Source organism: Papio anubis, chromosome 4 (genome assembly GCF_008728515.1).
Source record: "Papio anubis isolate 15944 chromosome 4, Panubis1.0, whole genome shotgun sequence".
In the NCBI taxonomy this organism is placed as follows: domain Eukaryota; kingdom Metazoa; phylum Chordata; class Mammalia; order Primates; family Cercopithecidae; genus Papio; species Papio anubis.
In genome coordinates this window covers 73,765,896-73,775,106 of record NC_044979.1, presented here as the reverse complement: position 1 = coordinate 73,775,106, position 9,211 = coordinate 73,765,896, and the positions used below count along the sequence as shown (strand labels likewise).

Sequence of the window (9,211 nt, the reverse complement as noted above, 5' to 3'; positions counted from 1 at the left end):
GAGCACAAATCATTCTATTATAAAGAATAGAATGTATGTGTATGTGTATGTTCATTGCAGCACTATTCACCATAGCAAAGACACAGAATCAGCGTAAATGCCCATCAGTGACAGATTGGGTAAAGAAAATGTGGTACACCTACACCATGGAATACTGTGTAACCATGAAAAAGAACAAGATCATGTCTTGCGGGAACATGGATGTCACTAGAGGCCATTATCTTTAGCAAACTAACACAGGAACAGGAAACTAAATACCTTGTGTTCTTTCTTTTAAGTGGGAGCTAAATGATAAGAACTTATGAACACAAAGAAGGAAACAGTAGGCACTATGGTCTACCTCATAGTGGAGAGTGAGAGAAGGGAGAGTAGCAGAAAAGATAACTATTGCAAACTGGGATTTATCCCTGGATGACTAAATAATCAGTGCAACAAACCCCTGTGACATGAATTTACCTGTGTAACAAACCTTCACATGCACCTCCGCACCTAAAATAAAAGTTAATAAAAAAGAGAAAAAATATAAAATGATTAGGATTAAAGTGCAACAGAAGGGATTCGTGAATCTGAAGATATAGCAGTAAAAATATTCAAATAAAACCGATACAAAGATCAAAAAACAAATGAAGCTATGTCAGTGATCTGTGGTGCAGCATCATGCAGCCTAGTGTTGTGCCATTAGAGAGGGTTTGACCAAAAACAAAGTGAAGAAATAACTTTAACATTTTCCAAATATGAGGAAAACTATAAACCTATAGATCCAAAGAAAAATCTCCACAAAATACTCAACAAACTTCAAGCAGAAGAAACAAATAAAACCTTAGGTAAATTACCCATTGCAAGCAAAGTATAAAAATGTCAGAATATTTCTCTTTAGGAGTACAAGGCAGATGATAATGGAGACTTCTTTTTACAGTAAAGAAAGAAAAAAGAAAAGCCAGTCTAATATTATATGCCCAGAAAAAAAAATATCTATTTTAAATATCTAGTTAAAATAAAGACTGTTCTGGCATGTAAAGTTGAGAGAATTAATCACCAAGCAACCAGCTCTATATAAAATGATAAATGAAGTCCAAAAAATGTTGGTATTAGATAGAAATTTGAATTTCTACAAAAATGAACATCTGAATGGTAAATATCTAGGCAAATATAATCATTCTTTTTTAATGCCAGAATACTTATCACATTCTTTATTATTGAATGCTAGAATACGTCTGTTCTAATGCTCAGCTAGTATTTCTTTGCTAAGTAATCATTTCTTTTATTATAACATTTCAAGCCTTTCAGGAATGTTTTCTTCTACTTTTTCTTAAATTGTTTTAAAATTACAGCAATACCAATTATAGATGGAATCACTGTTATCTAATTTTTATGCCTAGCATCATCTTACTTTATATGTTAATTCTTTTCCTTTTCAGTTTATAAAATTTATGTGCAATTTTCAATTTTCTTCTCTTACTTAAGGAAAGTTTTCTGTAATTTTTTGTTTTTAATCATACTTTAAGTTCTGGGATACATGTGCAGAACGTGCAGGTTTGTTACATAGGTATACATGTGCCATGGTGGTTTGCTGCACCCATTAACTTGTCATCTACATTAGGTTTTTCTCCTAATGCTATCCTTCCCTTAGCCCCCAACCCTCGACAGGCCCTGGTGTATGATATTCCCTTCCCTGTGTCCATGTGTACTCATTGTTCAACTCCCACCTATGAGTGAGAACATGTGGTGTTTGGTTTTCTGTTCTTGTGTTAGTTTGCTGAGAATGATGGTTTCCAGCTTCATCCATGTCCCTGCAAAGGACATGAACTCATCCTTTTTTATGGCTGCATGGTATTCCATGGTGTATGTATGCAAGATTATCTTTATCCAATCTACCATTGTTGGGTATTTGAGTTGGTTCCAAGTCTTTGCTATTGTGAATAGTGCTGCAATAAACATACATGTGCACGTGTCTTTATAGTAGAATGATTCATAATCCTTTGGGTATATACCCAGTAATGGGATTGCTGGGTCAAATGGTATTTCTGGTTCTAGATCCTTGAGGGATCACCACACTATCTTTCACAATGGTTGAACTAATTTACACTCTCACCAACAGTGTAAAAGCATTCTTATTTCTCCACATCCTCTCCAGCATCTGTTGTTTCCTGACTTTTTAATGATCGTCATTCTAACTGGCATGAGATGGTATCTCATTGTGATTTTGATTTGCATTTCTCTAATAACCAGTGTTGATGAGTATTTTGTCATGTTTGTTGGCTGCATAAACGTCTTCTTTTGAGAAATGTCTGTTCATATCCTTTGCCCACATTTTGATGGTTTTTTGTTTGTTTTTTTGTTTTGTTTTGTTTCGTTTTGTTTTGAGATGGAGTCTTCCTCTGTAGCCCAGGCTGGAGTGCAGTGGTGCCATCTCAGCTCACTGCATCCTCCCCACCCCTGGTCCTGGTTCAAGCAATTCTCCTGGCTCAGCCTCCCGAGTAGCTGGGATTACAGGCATGTGCCACCATGCCCAGCTAATTTTTGTATTTTCAGTAGAGATGGGATTTCGCCATGTTGGCCAGGCTGATCTTGAACTCCTGACCTCGAGATAGGCCCACCTTGGTCTCCCAAAGTGTTGGGATTACAGGCAGGAGCCACTGCACCTGGCCATTTGTTTTTTTCTTGTAAATTTGTTTAAGTTCTCTTGTAGATTCTGGATATTAGCCCTTTCTCACATGGAGAGATTGCAAAAATTTTCTCCCATTCTCTATGTTGCCTGCTCACTCTGATGATAGTTTCTTTTGCTGTGCAGAAACTCTTTAGTTTAATTAGATCCCATTTGTCAATTTTGGCTTCTGTTGCCATTGCTTTTGGTGTTTTAGTCATAAAGTCTTTGCCCATGCCTGTGTCCTGAATGGTATTGTCTAGGTTTTCTTCTAGGGTTTTTATGGTTTTAGGTCTTACGTTTAAGTCTTTAATTCATCTTGAGTTAGTTTTCGTATAAGGTGTAAGGAAGCGGTCAGTCACATTTTTCTGCATATGGCTAGCCAGTTTTCCTAACACCATTTATTAAATAGGGAATCATTTCCCCATTGCTTGTTTTTGTCAGGTTTGTCAACGGATGGTTGTAGATATGTGGTGTTATTTCTGAGGCCTCTGTTCTGTTCCATTGGTCTATATATCCGTTTTGGTACCAGTACCACACTGTTTTGGTTACTGTAGACTTGCAGTATAGTTTGAAGTCAGGTAGCATGATTCCCGCAGTTTTGTTCTTTTTGCTTAGGATTGTCTTGGCTATAGGCACTCTTTTTTGGTTCTATATGAAATTTAAAGTAGTTTTTTCTAATTCTGTGAAGAAAGTCAGTGGTAACTTGATTGGGATAGCATTGAATCTATAAATTACTTTGGGGAGTATGCCCATTTTCATGATATTGGTTCTTCATATCCATGAGGATGGAATGTTTTTCCATTTGTTTGTATCCTCTCTTATTTCCTTGAGCAGTGGTTTGTAGTTCTCCTTGAAGAGGTTCTTTACATCCCTTATAAGTTGGATTCCTAGACATTCTATTCTCTTTGTAGCAATTGTGAATGGGAGTTCACTCATGATTTGGCTCTCTGTCTATTGTTGATGTATAGGAATGCTTGTGATTTTTGCACATTGATTTTGTATCCTGAGACTTTGCTGAAGTTGCTTATCAGCTTAAGGAGATTTTGGGCTGAGACGATGGGGTTTTCTAAATATACAATCATGTCATCTGCAAACAGAGACAATTTGACTTCCTCTCTTCCTGTTTTAATACCCTTTCTTTCTTTCTCTTGCCTGATTGCCCTGGCCAGAACTTCCAATACTATGTTGAATAGGAGTGGTAAGACAGGGCATCCTTGTGTTGTGCCAGCTTTCAAAGGGAATGCTTCCAGCTTTTGCCCATACAGTATGATATTGGCTGTGGGTTTGTCATAAATAGCTCTTATTATTTTGAGATATGTTCCATCAATACCTAGTTTATTGATAGTTTTTAGCATAAAGTGGTGTTAAATTTTATTGGAGGCCTTTTCTGCATCTGTTGAGATAATCATGTGGTTTTTGTCATTGGTTCTGTTTATGTGATGGATTACGTTTATTGATTTGCATATGTTGAACCAGCCTTGCACCCCAGGGATGAAGCCAACTTTTTCGTGGTGGATAAGACTTCTGATGTGCTGCTGGATTCGTTTTGCCAGTACTTTATTGAGGATTTTCACATCGAAGTTCATCAGGGATACTGCCCTGAAATTTTCTTTTTTGTTATGTCTCTGCTGGGTTTTGGTATCAGGATGATGCTGGCCTCATAAAATGAGTTAGGGAGGAGTCCCTCTTTTTCTATTGTTTGGAATAGTTTCAGAAGGAATGGTACCAGTTCCTCTTTGTACCTCTGGTAGAATTCAGCTGTGAATCTATCTGGTCCTGGGCTTTTCTTGGTTGGTAGGCTATTAGGTACTTCCTCAATTTCAGAACTTGTTATTGGTCTATTTAGGGATTTGACTTCTTCCTGGTTTATTCTTGGGAGGGTGTCCAGGAATTTATCCATTTCTTCTATATTTTCTATTTTATTTGAGTAGAGGTGTTAATAGTATTCTCTCATGGTAGTTTGTATTTCTGTGGGATCAGTGGTGATATCTCTTTTATCATTTTTTATTGTGTCTATTTGATTCTTCTCTCTTTTTTTCTTTATTAGTCTAGCTAGTGGTCTATCTATTTTGTTAATCTTTAAAAAAAACAGCTTCTGGATTCGTTGATTTATTGAAGGGTTCTTTGTGTCTCTATCTACAACCATGAAGCTTTATCCTGTAAGTACCCAAATGTTGAACCAATCCGTACCATCTCCTTTTTCCACAAAATACAAGATCCTATACAATCCCTGTTATAGGAACCACTAGGAAGGAACATGTAGTTGTAAACACATAGTTAAAAGGCTTTCGGATTCAAATTCATCAGAGTACTAATTTTCCTAAGCATGTTTTGATACAGGCTATTGGGACACTTGTCACATTGTTCAAATGCCCAATGGTAAGACTTCTGATGAAATCAAACAGGTCACATTAAATCAACAGAATATCTTAGAAATAAAGCCAATAGGACTAAATTCAAAACAAATCACATGAAGTACCTCATGTACAATACAATACAAACCTAGTTTAATAAATAAAAGAAGCTTAGGTGACTGGACTCTGGGAGAACATCCAGTTGCTGATGGCCTCTTCAGGTCTAATGGTGCAGCCATGAAGTTTGTAGCCATCTTGTCTTATTAATGTCATGGTGCCAGGCTGCACCCCAACAGCAGCTGTTACATGACAGATGAGTTCATGCTCTTAGGGGTCATATTTGTCACTAATGGGTGACAGCTTCTCCAGGTCATGCTTGGCAAACACATTTTTCAGCTTTGCTTCTAAAAGTGACAGCCCTCGGAAGACCTTCTCCAGAGTGAGCTTCTGGTTCCCAGGTTCTGATTCTTCAGAAATCCATTGTGTAGTCTTCTCCAAAATGTCAGCCACCTATCTTGGCATCTTCCACACATCTCTCAGTTTGCCTCCTTGTGTTTTCACAATCAGCTACAGCTCTCTGCTATCTCATGGTTAAATCCTGGACTTCCTTCTCCAGTTTAACAGCTTTACCCTTAAGGCTGGTTCGGCAAGAGAGGGCCCAGCTCACCAGGAGGGTCCTCAGAACAGCAGTCCACACCAGCAGTTATCTGGGTAGCAGTGCTGAATGGAAACGGCCATCCCTTGCTCTCCCACGCGGCACTCGAGGCCAGTAGGCGCTGCACCTGGCGCCTGCCCGCCCACAGCAACCATACGGCCATGTTCCCGACTTGGGCTGACGGAGGCAGCACACGCGCACTTGCCCTGTAATTTTATCTTTACAATTTTCTGTTACTTTAAAAAACACTGCAACACTAATTTTGTGTATGTGGAAAGTCTGTTGTCTAAGTTTTATACATAGCATCTTCTCACTCTTGTCTCTGTAGTCTCATTTTATTCTGTAATGTTTTTCAAATCTTTATAAAATTAATTTTGTTTATAATAGATATTATTTAAGGGTAAAATAAATTTAAGTTATACACTCTCCTTTACTTTGTTCTCCTTGTATCATTATTTATGAAACCTGGAGCCTCAAATGTACATGTGGAAAGTCTCTGTAGATTCATGTTAGGATTGAAATTTTCTTGGTGTATAAACTTTCAACAAAATATGGGAAAGCAACCAACTAAGTTTGCATAAACTGTCTTTTAGATCACATATCTTTCTTTCCTTTTATAAGTGATATCTCATTAGTTAATTCAATAAATTTTTATTGAGACAATTGTATTTTACACATTGATAATGCAGATACGAAAAAAAAATCAGACAAGATCTCTCCCCTTGTGACTGTTAGAATTTATTGGCATGTTTATGACCATGCTTATGTCTTTTGTAGTAATATGAACATGTGACAATATACATTCAATTCTATTTTTCTCATTTGAAGTTAAACAAAGTCCCACTTCTCTATTTCCTTTCACCTCTGCACGATGGATCTCTCCCTTCTTCTAAGATATTATATTGTTATTGTAGCAATGTGCAGGCCTTATTTTGTACTTTCAATTTAATTAATCAATGTGCTATCATAGCTTTCATTTTGCATTTTGTAGTCATTTCTGAACATGGTTGTTTTCCGTACTGGAGTATTTTCTTTAGATCTCTCAAAGATAAACAAACGACATTAGTTCAACTGCTAAAAACAGATTTTATTCAGTAACTACTGACAGTAAGGGAACAACCTAAGCTCCATTCCAATTTGTGCAGAGGTGATGGATGGGGCGTTTTAAAAGGAGAATAAGGGAGTAGGAAGGAAAAGTGAGCAGGGCTCAAGTAGTGTCAGGGAAGTAAAAAATTACCAGAAGTAAGAAGGTTGGTCAGTGTAAATGTGATTAGTCCAGCTGTGTCTGCTAGTTGGCAATTATTGAAGTTGGAATTCTATCTTCCCACAGAGACTGAGATACAGAGGTTCTATCTTTCCTGATGATTATATTTTAAAGGAATGGCTTTTAGGTCCTTGAGAAAAATACCCTGGGACATAGGAGATACATACATACATATCTCAAAGTTACAGAGGAAGGATTTACGATTATAAGCTCTTTTTAGTAAATTCTCTAAGAAAGGGGAGTCAGGGGCCTATTGTCAAGTGTTGGCTAGAACAAACAATAAATTCTTTCGACAGGCTTGAGCTTTTTCAGACAGGAACTCAAAGAGGGGTTGAGTCTTTCCAGGCATGTAGTCTTAGGCAGCCAGAAACCATGTTAGGGTTGATCAGGTCTCTTAGTGCAGGGGTTTGTATGGAGTCATTATGTGCCAAGAGTTCTTTTGTAGTTCTCAGATCCTATCTTTGTATTTCTCACATAATGTGCCTGGAATGTAGTAGGTTGTCAATGAATGTTGATCCAATTAGTATTTATTGCTTAAATACTCATAGTCCTTTAATAATCAGATCCTAATTATTGGTTTCTGCTGGTGTTGATTAGCCTGTTCTATTCATCACTGCATATTCAAGATCCTGTGCCAGAGCCACCTGTACAGTTGTGCAGTTTATATACTGCAGAAGTGTGTCTGAATGAAGAGGTGAGAGGGAGCTTAAATTCCAGTTGTGCTTTATTTGCTGTGAACCTCAACACCAGTGTGTCCTCTAAATTGTACAAAGACATTATGTGGGCTAGTTTCTATCCTGCCCATTACAATGCCTGTTATAGGATTCTAAAATATATGGGATCTAAAAAAATACTGGCTGGACATGTTCTAACATTTTGCTCTGGAAAGTTAAAATAAAAAGAGTTTTAACCCCAAATTTTCAATAATTACCTTGATCGCTGCTTTGCCTTTTTAATAAGAGAAGTTTAGTTTGTTAAGGTCTAGGTGTTTGAACACTAGAAAGCACAAGTTTGTCTATTATAATGGTCTGTTTGCTTCAGAGTCTACCGAACGTCTTCAAGATCATGGATTTGTAGCCAAGGGCCTCTCAAATATAACCACTACTTTGGTAACCATTGTCACAACCAAGAGAAACAGATTCCTCTCCAGGGAGTTGACTGTCTTTTTTTGATTTTTTTTCCAGCTTGGGGTAGATTTAGCTGCTTTTATTATCTTTGCTATACACATTTATGCAGAGATATTTTCAAGTAAAGTCAGGATTTGTTCTTGAGTAATACCAATTTTCTTTTTATAAGGTCATGGGTTTGGGTTTTTAGACTTGAAAGGCTGTACCTGTTTTTCAACTCAATAGCTTGCAATCATTTTATTTCTTCATGTACTGACTTGCACATTCCCATTAACCTATCCCAAATTTTTCTCTACCAAAAAAACCCCATAAAAATTAAACATCAATTTTGGTATTTTGTATTGTTACAATTCTGCACTCTATATTCCATAAGAGATTATTTAAAAGCAACAATGACAATGGGAAATCTGCTTGGATTAAGAAAATTAATTTTAAATTTTTTTCAAAGTAGCACAAGTATTTAATACAGTAATATATTCCTCCCTTTGGAAAAAAATACCCTGGAAAAGCTAAAACAGCTGGGACATATATTACTATGCTGTACTCACCTCAATTTTACTAATATCCAATTTCAGGCTTTGTATAATTGACATAACTGACTTTCTTCCAGTTTTGGTCTCAAACCAGAATAGATTCAAATGTCTTCCATTAAGTATTAGGGAGATAAATTGCTGCCCACTTGTAAGAAGCAAAAATTCATATTTGTGTATTTCAAGACTCAGTAGAGCACAGTCTTCAGTTCCCATGGAAACTATCTCTAGCTAAATCGGAGGGGGTCTCGGAGCAGAACTGAAATGCCTACACCAATAGAAAGAGCTGTGTTTTAATTATTCTGGAAGTTATTTACTTTTTTTTTTTTTTTTTTTGGTCTTAGCTATGGTGCCAAATTATTTGGTCAGACCACATTTACTTGGACATTAATGATCCTGAAGATAATACTTAAGTGGGGACAATTGTTTTTTGGTAAGGAAAAGAAAATTGAAATGTTGGAAAAACAAAAGCTGATAGAATTCACACTGAAGAGCAAGGTTTTTAGTTTTTAAAGTTGGGCATTTGAACTATGTAGATTTTACTGTTTATTTTATCAGCCATACTCAAAAGAGAATGTCCTGATGATTCATGTTAATTTTTATTTATGTGTTCTCAGATAAATATGTGACAATC

General features: G+C 36.7%; 1 pseudogene; it reads right to left on the bottom strand.

Moving 5' to 3' along the window:
- Positions 1-4,719: 4,719 nt before the first annotated feature.
- Positions 4,720-5,907, bottom strand: LOC101009960 (annotated as a pseudogene).
- Positions 5,908-9,211: the final 3,304 nt, after the last annotated feature.